The sequence below is a fragment of the Oncorhynchus masou genome, unplaced genomic scaffold (assembly GCF_036934945.1).
Source record: "Oncorhynchus masou masou isolate Uvic2021 unplaced genomic scaffold, UVic_Omas_1.1 unplaced_scaffold_3038, whole genome shotgun sequence".
Taxonomy (NCBI): Eukaryota; Metazoa; Chordata; class Actinopteri; order Salmoniformes; family Salmonidae; genus Oncorhynchus; species Oncorhynchus masou.
In genome coordinates this window covers 17,501-27,500 of record NW_027009457.1, presented here as the reverse complement: position 1 = coordinate 27,500, position 10,000 = coordinate 17,501, and the positions used below count along the sequence as shown (strand labels likewise).

General features: G+C 43.3%; 1 pseudogene; it reads right to left on the bottom strand.

Annotated features, from left to right (window-relative positions):
* LOC135534118 (cAMP-dependent protein kinase catalytic subunit alpha-like) overlaps positions 1–10,000 on the bottom strand; it is a 22,572-nt pseudogene that overhangs the window by 11,004 nt on the left and 1,568 nt on the right.

The following is a 10,000-nucleotide window of genomic DNA, read 5'->3' as shown; positions in this document are numbered from 1 at the left end:
AGGAGATCCCTCAGGAGACCATCCACCACCTCATCAGGAGCATGCCCAGGCGTTGTAGGGAGGTCATACAGGCACGTGGAGGCCACACACACACTACCGAGCCTCATTTTGACTTGTTTTAAGGACATTACAAAGTTGGATCAGCCTGTAGTGTGGTTTTACACTTTAATTTTGAGTGTGACTCCAATCCAGACCTCCATGGGTTGATACATTTGATTTCCATTGATAATTTGCGTGATTTTGTTGTCAACACATTCAACTATGTAAAGAAAAAAGTATTTAATAAGAATATTTCATTCTGGCCTGCCCGAATATTATATATATATATATATATATATATATATATATATATATATACTGTATTTCTGATGAATTTGATGTTATTTTAATGGACAACAAATGTGCTTTTCTTTCGTCAAAAAAGAAGAAGATATTTCTATGTGACCCCAAACTCTTGAACAGTAGCGCATATAGAAATATGTATATATATATATGCCTTAAAATTGTTTAAACTTGGGTCAAACGTTTCAGGTAGCCTTCCACAAGCTTCCCACAATAAATTGGGTAAATTCTGGTCCATTCCTCCTGACAGAGCTGGTGTAACTGAGTCAGGTTTGTTAGCCTCCTTGCTCTCACATGCTTTTTCAGTTCTGCCCACAAATGTTCTATGGGACTGAGGTCAGGGCTTTGTGATGGCCACTCCAATACCTTGACTTTGTTGTCCTTCGGCCATTTTGCCACAACGTTGGAAGTATGCTTGGGGTCATTGTCCATTTGCGACCAACCTGACTGATGTCTTGAGATGTTGCTTCAATATATCCACATAATTTTACTGCCTCATGAAGCCATCTATTTTGTGAAGTGCACCAGTCCCTCCTGCAGAAAAGCACACCCACAACATGATGCTGCCACCCCGTGCTTCACGGTTGGGATGGTGTTCTTCGGCTTGCAAGCCTCCCCCTTTTCCTCCAAACTTAACGATGGTCATTATGGCCAAACAGTTCTATTTTTGTTTCATCAGACCAGAGGGCATTTCTTCAAAAAGTATGATCTTTGTCCCCATGTGCCGTTGCAAACCATAGTCTGGCTTTTTTATGGCAGTTTTAGAGCAGTGGCTTCTTCCTTTCTGAGCAGGTTATATTGATATATGACTCGTTTTACTGTGGATATAGACACTTTTGTACCTGTTTCCTCCAGCATCTTCACAAGGTCCTTTGCTGTTGTTCCGGTATTGATTTGCACTTTTCGCACCAAAGTACGTTCATCACTAGGAGACAGAACGAGTCTCCTTCCTGAGCGGTATGACGGCTGCGTGGTCCCATGGTGTTTATACCTGCGTACTAATGTTTGTATAGATGATCGTGGTACCTTCAGGTGTTTGGAAATTGCTCCCATGGATGAACTAGACTTGGCCCCGGTCAAAAGTATGGCCCTGGTCAAAAGTAGTTCACACAGGGAAACGGGTGATATGGCCCTGGTCAAAAGTAGTTCATAAAGGGAAACGGGTGATATGGCCCTGGTCAAAAGTATTCACACAGGGAAACGGGTGATATGGCCCTGGTCAAAAGTAGTTCACACAGGGAAACGGGTGATATGGCCCTGGTCAAAAGTAGTTCACACGGGGAAATGGGTGATATGGCCCTGGTCTAAAGTAGTTTGTAAAGGGAAAGGTGCCACTTGCAACACAACCTAGTGAAACCAAGTCAGTATGCTAGTTTAGCTTTTCCCCTCTCTGACTACAACTCTGGGTAAACTATCCCAAACCCAGAGCCCTCAGCCTCGCTAACACACATGACCACTCTCCTTAACAACACGCCAACCAGTTGTGCTATAGAAAAGCATCCTATTCGACATCTCCATTGGCAACATTTGAAGCTAGCTATGGAGTGATCTCACATACTTATGTCCGTTACACTGGCCCAGCTCACCTTCCCAGAGACGATCTTTTCGTAAATTTGTATGGGCTGGTCAGCGAAGAAGGGAGGATAACCGGCTGCCATCTCATAGACCAACACACCCAAGGCCCACCAGTCTACTGCCTTGTTATACCCCTGGAGAGGGAGGAAGGGGGAGGGGGAGAGAATGAGGGAGTGGGAGAATGGATGGAGGGGGAAGGAGGGAGAGAGGAGATTTAACATGTTGAGTGTTACATTGAGGTTTGGAGGTAGAGAGAGAAAGTAACTGAGGTCTGTAGTAAAGTAATGCCTCAGGGACAGCTGCCTCCTCCATGTTGATACCAGTAAAGTAATGCCTCGGGGACAGCTGCCTCCTCCATTTTGATACCAGTAAAGTAATGCCTCAGGGACAGCTGCCTCCTCCATTTTGATACCAGTAAAGTAATGCCTCAGGGACAGCTGCCTCTTCCATGTTGATACCAGTAAAGTAATGCCTCAGGGACAGCTGCCTCCTCCATGTTGATACCAGTAAAGTAATGCCTCAGGGACAGCTGCCTCCTCCATGTTGATACCAGTAAAGTAATGCCTCAGGGACAGCTGCCTCTTCCATGTTGATACCAGTAAAGTAATGCCTCAGGGACAGCTGCCTCCTCCATGTTGATACCAGTAAAGTAGTTGTACAGAACCCCATTCAGTGCTAAGCCACTGGGACAGAGGTAGGCTCCATGTTGATACCAGTAAAGTAGTTGTACAGAACCCCATTCAGTGCTAAGCCACTGGGACAGAGGTAGGCTCCATGTTGATACCAGTAAAGTAGTTGCATTGAATCCCATTCAGTGCTAAGCCACTGGGACAGAGGTAGGCTCCATGTTGATACCAGTAAAGTAGTTGTACAGAACCCCATTCAGTGCTAAGCCACTGGGACAGAGGTAGGCTCCATGTTGATACCAGTAAAGTAGTTGTACAGAACCCCATTCAGTGCTAAGCCACTGGGACAGAGGTAGGCTCCATGTTGATACCAGTAAAGTAGTTGTACAGAACCCCATTCAGTGCTAAGCCACTGGGACAGAGGTAGGCTCCATGTTGATACCAGTAAAGTAGTTGTACAGAACCCCATTCAGTGCTAAGCCACTGGGACAGAGGTAGGCTCCATGTTGATACCAGTAAAGTAGTTGTACAGAACCCCATTCAGTGCTAAGCCACTGGGACAGAGGTAGGCTCCATGTTGATACCAGTAAAGTAGTTGTACAGAACCCCATTCAGTGCTAAGCCACTGGGACAGAGGTAGGCTCCATGTTGATACCAGTAAAGTAGTTGTACAGAACCCCATTCAGTGCTAAGCCACTGGGACAGAGGTAGGCTCCATGTTGATACCAGTAAAGTAGTTGTACAGAACCCCATTCAGTGCTAAGCCACTGGGACAGAGGTAGGCTCCATGTTGATACCAGTAAAGTAGTTGTACAGAACCCCATTCAGTGCTAAGCCACTGGGACAGAGGTAGGCTCCATGTTGATACCAGTAAAGTAGTTGTACAGAACCCCATTCAGTGCTAAGCCACTGGGACAGAGGTAGGCTCCATGTTGATACCAGTAAAGTAGTTGTACAGAACCCCATTCAGTGCTAAGCCACTGGGACAGAGGTAGGCTCCATGTTGATACCAGTAAAGTAGTTGTACAGAACCCCATTCAGTGCTAAGCCACTGGGACAGAGGTAGGCTCCATGTTGATACCAGTAAAGTAGTTGTACAGAACCCCATTCAGTGCTAAGCCACTGGGACAGAGGTAGGCTCCATGTTGATACCAGTAAAGTAGTTGTACATAACCCCATTCAGTGCTAAGCCACTGGGACAGAGGTAGGCTCCATGTTGATACCAGTAAAGTAGTTGTACAGAACCCCATTCAGTGCTAAGCCACTGGGACAGAGGTAGGCTCCATGTTGATACCAGTAAAGTAGTTGTACAGAACCCCATTCAGTGCTAAGCCACTGGGACAGAGGTAGGCTCCATGTTGATACCAGTAAAGTAGTTGTACAGAACCCCATTCAGTGCTAAGCCACTGGGACAGAGGTAGGCTCCATGTTGATACCAGTAAAGTAGTTGTACAGAACCCCATTCAGTGCTAAGCCACTGGGACAGAGGTAGGCTCCATGTTGATACCAGTAAAGTAGTTGTACAGAACCCCATTCAGTGCTAAGCCACTGGGACAGAGGTAGGCTCCATGTTGATACCAGTAAAGTAGTTGCACTTAATCCCATTCAGTGCTAAGCCACTGGGACAGAGGTAGGCTCCATGTTGATACCAGTAAAGTAGTTGTACAGAACCCCATTCAGTGCTAAGCCACTGGGACAGAGGTAGGCTCCATGTTGATACCAGTAAAGTAGTTGTACAGAACCCCATTCAGTGCTAAGCCACTGGGACAGAGGTAGGCTCCATGTTGATACCAGTAAAGTAGTTGTACAGAACCCCATTCAGTGCTACGCCACTGTGCCTCCATTTGCGGCTCACCTTGCTGAGGATGATCTCTGGGGCCAGGTACTCTGGGGTTCCACACAGTGTCCAGGTTCGACCTTTCACACGCTTAGCAAAACCAAAATCTGTCACCTGAGAGAGAGAGAGAAAGGAGAGAGAGAGAGAGAGGAGAGAGAGAGAAAGGAGGGAGAGAGAGAGAAAGGAGAGAGAGAGAGAGAGAGAGAGAGAGAGAAAGGAGGGAGAGAGAGAGAGAGAAAGGAGAGAGAGAAAGGAGGGAGAGAGAGACCATTGAAAATACAACCCATATTTATTTGCACAACGTTATAACAATGTACATAGCCATAATGCCATTTGAAATGTCTCTATTCCTTTGAAACTTCTGTGAGTGTAATGTTTTCTGTTAATTTTTTGATTGCTTATTTAACTTTTGTTTATTATCTATTTTACTTGCTTTGGCAATGTTAACATGTGTCCCATGCCAATAAAGCCCTTTGAATTGAATTGAGAGAGAGACAGGAGGAGGAAATATTTAGTTATAAAGACACAGTAGTTACGCAGTAGTTAAATAGTAGCTACAGAGGAATCTGCAGTACCACTGTTCCCCACTAGGGGGAAGCAGAGACTGCACTATAAACCACTGTTGTAGAGCCTGGTACACAGACATATACAGTAAGCGCATGTAAAAGAACCCTTTCCAGTACGACACACTGACGTCACGCAAAGATGCGCAAAACTCTTGGCGGCAGTGAGAAAGCCTTTGTATCTATCTTTGCGTCCATTGTCTGCGCCATTGCCATCTGCGCTCATAGCTTTGATTTAAGTTTATATTACTTCTAAGCAAATTAACTTTTGGTGGTTCTCATATGCTTACAAGGATGTTTGGATTCCTGCTTGAAGAGTCACAGATCCTATTTGGTCGTGATCTCTGCTAAATAACTGTTTTGGATGCAGCAGTTCTAATTAGTTACAATGCTCTGGAAGTAAAAGACACGCAAACCTATTTAGGCGAGGTGCTGACGAGCGGAATAGAAAAACTTGAAAATAAAAGAGAGCCGCACACTCTAGGAGCTCAGTTTGAAACCATGTAATTACCAACGTTTCGACAGCCAAGCTGTCTTCATCAGGGTATAATCACAAACACTGCGGGATGACTCGTTTATATAGTGTCAAAAGACACAGGTGTCTGGAATCATGGCCAAGAGTGGCCTAATATTATTGGTTAATTATCAAATATTAAAATGGCATACAAAGAACAGCATACAAACAAATGGATAGCATACGATCATAAATACATTTTCGACTACGCAAGCTTTGTATGGTATTTTAATATTTGATAATTAACCATCCATTAATCATCCTATGTCACCTGTATGTAGCTCTATGTCATGCTATGTCACCTGTATGTAGCCCTGCTGGTCTATGAGAAGGTTCTCCGGTTTCAGGTCTCGGTAGATGAGGTCCAGGGCGTGCAGGTACTCAAAGGTCAGAACGATCTGAGCCGCGTGAGAACCGAGCATGAGGCTCACTACATGAGGGAGAGAGAGGAAGGAAGAGAGAAAGAGAGAGAGAGAGAGAGAGAGGAGAGGAAGAGAGAGAGAGAGAGAGAGAGAGAGAGAGAGGAAGGAGAGAGAGAGAGAGAGAGAGAGGGGAAGGAAGGAAGGAAGAGAGAGAGACAGAGAGAGAGGGGAAGGAAGGAAGAAGAGAGAGACAGAGAGAGACAGAGAGAGATGAATAAGCAACTAAGCAGAGAAGATGACAGTAGAATAGATGACAGTACTACAGTAACTAAACATAATACAGTTAATTAGATGACAGTACTACAGTAACTAAAACGAATACAGTAGATTAGATGACAGTACTACAGTAACTAAAACGAATACAGTAGATTAGATGACAGTACTACAGTAACTAAATAGAATACAGTAGAATAGATGACAGTACATTTACATTTACATTTAAGTCATTTAGCAGACGCTCTTATCCAGAGCGACTTACAAATTGGTGAATTCACCTTCTGACATCCAGTGGAACAGCCACTTTACAATAGTGCATCTAAATCATTAAGGGGGGTGGTGAGAAGGATTACTTATCCTATCCTAGGTATTCCTTGAAGAGGTGGGGTTTCAGGTGTCTCCGGAAGGTGGTGATTGACTCCGCTGTCCTGGCGTCGTGAGGGAGTTTGTTCCACCATTGGGGGGCCAGTGGTGGAACAAACTCCCTCACGACGCCAGGACAGCGGAGTCAATCACCACCTTCCGGAGACACCTGAAACCCCACTACAGTAACTACATAGAATACAGTAGAATAGATGACAGTACTACAGTAACTAAAAAGAATACAGTAGATTAAATGACAGTATTACAGTAACTAAACAGAATACAATAGATTAGATGACAGTACTACAGTCACTAAATATAATACAGTAGATTAAATGACAGTATTACAGTAACTAAACAGAATACAGTACAATAGATAACAGTACTAAAGTAACTAAATAGAATACAGTAGAATAGATGACAGTACTACAGTAACTACATAGAATACAGTACAATAGATAACAGTACTAAAGTAACTAAATAGAATACAGTAGAATAGATGACAGTACTACAGTAACTAAATAGAATACAGTAGAATAGATGACAGTACTACAGTAACTAAACAGAATACAGTAGATTAGATGACAGTACTAAAGTAACTAAATAGAATACAGTAGAATAGATGACAGTACTACAGTAACTAAATAGAATACAGTAGAATAGATGACAGTACTACAGTAACTAAACAGAATACAGTAGATTAGATGACAGTACTACAGTAACTAAATAGAATACAGTAGAATAGATGACAGTACGACAGTAACTAAATAGAATACAGTAGATTAAATGACAGTACTACAGTAACTAAATAGAATACAGTGGAATAGATGACAGTACTACAGTAACTAAATAGAATACAGTAGATTAGATGACAGTACTACAGTAACTAAATAGAATACAGTAGAATAGATGACAGTACTACAGTAACTAAATAGAATACAGTAGAACACAATAAAGGAGGATCAACTTGATTTTAATCTTTTACATGGAATTTGGATAGAATCTACAATCGAGCCCAATCCAGTAGCATATATGTGCGTGTGTGTGTGTGTGTGTGTGTGAGAGAGAGAGAGAGTGTGTGTGTGTGGGGGGGAGGGGTGTGTGTGTGTGTGTGTGTGTGTGTGTGTGAGAGAGAGTGTGTGTGTGTAGCAGAGGATGTGAGTGGAGTGGAGCTGTAGTGGAGCGAGGAGCGGAGCGTGAGTAATTTGACTGGAGCGAGGAGCATATTTAAAAATGTCCCCCTCTCAGCCACCAGCTCCCGTCATTTGCTCTGCCCAGCACTTTACCATTTAGCATTTCCATCAACACTGCTCTTTTAATGAGGCCTATTCTGTTGTATTTCTTTAGCCTACCCCACATGCACAGATGTTGATATGAGTCAACCAAGAAATAGGTCACAGCCTGTGTAACAGACAGTAACACAACCAATGAACCCATGCAGCAGCACAGGAGATGTTTACAGGAGATGTCTACAGGAGTTGTTTACAGGAGATGTTTACAGGAGATGTCTACAGGAGATGTTTACAGGAGATGTCTACTTGTCTACAGGAGATGTTTACAGGAGATGTTTACAGGAGATGTTTACAGGAGATGTCTACTTGTCTACAGGAGATGTCTACAGGAGATGTTTACAGGAGATGTCGATGTCTACTTGTCTACAGGAGATGTCTACATGATATGTTTTCAGGAGATGTCTACAGGAGATGTACAGTGGGGCAAAAAAGTATTTAGTCAGCCACCAATGGTGCAAGTTCTCCCACTTAAAAAGATGAGAGAGGCCTGTAATTTTCATCATAGGTACACTTCAACTATGACAGACAAAATGAGATTTTTTTTCTCCAGAAAATCATATTGTAGGATTAATGAATTTATTTACAAATTATGGTGGAAAATAAGTATTTGTTCACCTACAAACAAGCAAGATTTCTGGCTCTCACAGACCTGTAACTTCTTCTTTAAGAGGCTCCTCTGTCCTCCACTCCTTACCTGTATTAATGGCACCTGTTTGAACTTGTTATCAGTATAAAAGACACCTGTCCACAACCTCAAACAGTCACACTCCAAACTCCACTATGGCCAAGACCAAAGAGCTGTCAAAGGACACCAGAAACAACAGACCTGCACCAGGCTGGGAAGACTGAATCTGCAATAGGTAAGCAGCTTGGTTTGAAGAAATCAACTGTGGGAGCAATTATTAGGAAATGGAAGACATACAAGACCACTGATAATCTCCCTCGATCTGGGGCTCCACGCAAGATCTCACCCTGTGGGGTCAAAATGATCACAAGAACGGTGAGCAAAAATCCCAGAACCACACGGGGGGACCTAGTGAATGACCTGCAGAAAGCTGGGACCAAAGTAACAAAGCCTACCATCAGTAACACACTACGCCGCCAGGGACTCAAATCCTGCAGTGCCAGACGTGTCTCCCTGCTTCAGCCAGTACATGTCCAGGCCCGTCTGAAGTTTGCTAGAGAGCATTTGGATGATCCAGAAGAAGATTGGGAGAATGTCATATGGTCAGATGAAACCAAAATATAACTTTTTGGTAAAAACTCAACTCGTCGCGTTTGGAGGACAAAGAATGCTGAGTTGCATCTAAAGAACACCATACCTACTGTATGGCACGGGGGTGGAAACATCATGCTTTGGGGCTGTTTTTCTGCAAAGGGACCAGGACGACTGATCCGTGTCAAGGAAAGAATGAATGGGGCCATGTATCGTGAGATTTTGAGTGAAAACCTCCTTCCATCAGCAAGGGCATTGAAGATGAAACGTGGCTGGGTCTTTCAGCATGACAATGATCCCAAACACACCGCCCGGGCAACGAAGGAGTGGCTTCGTAAGAAGCATTTCAAGGTCCTGGAGTGGCCTAGCCAGTCTCCAGATCTCAACCCCATAGAAAATATTTGGAGGGAGTTGAAAGTCTGTGTTGCCCAGCAACAGCCCCAAAACACATGGAGGAATGGGCCAAAATACCAGCAACAGTGTGTGAAAACCTTGTGAAGACTTACAGAAAACGTTTGACCTCTGTCATTGCCAACAAAGTGTATATAACAAAGTATTGAGATAAACTTTTGTTATTGACCAAATACTTATTTTCCACCATAATTTGCAAATAAATTCATTAAAAATCCTACAATGTGATTTTCTGGATTTTTTTTCTCATATTGTCTGTCATAGTTTCAGTGTACCTATGATGAAAATTACAGGCCTCTCGCATCTTTTTAAGTGGGAGAACTTGCACAATTGGTGGCTGACTAAATACTTTTTTGCCCCACTGTATATTTAGGCTATTGCTAAAAAAAGGAGTCTAAGTTTGTAACAGTGTTAAGTTGTCTATCAACTGATAAATGTGAAGACAATAGAACCGACTGAAGTATCTGATCGTCAATGAATGAGAGAAAAAATACTTTCGTTTTTAAATAGGACATGAGTGCCAGACTGCTCTATGATCGAGGCGTTGAGCGCCAGACTGCTCCGTGATCGAGGAGTTGAGTGCCAGACCGCTCCGTGATCGAGGAGTTGAGTGCCAGACCGCT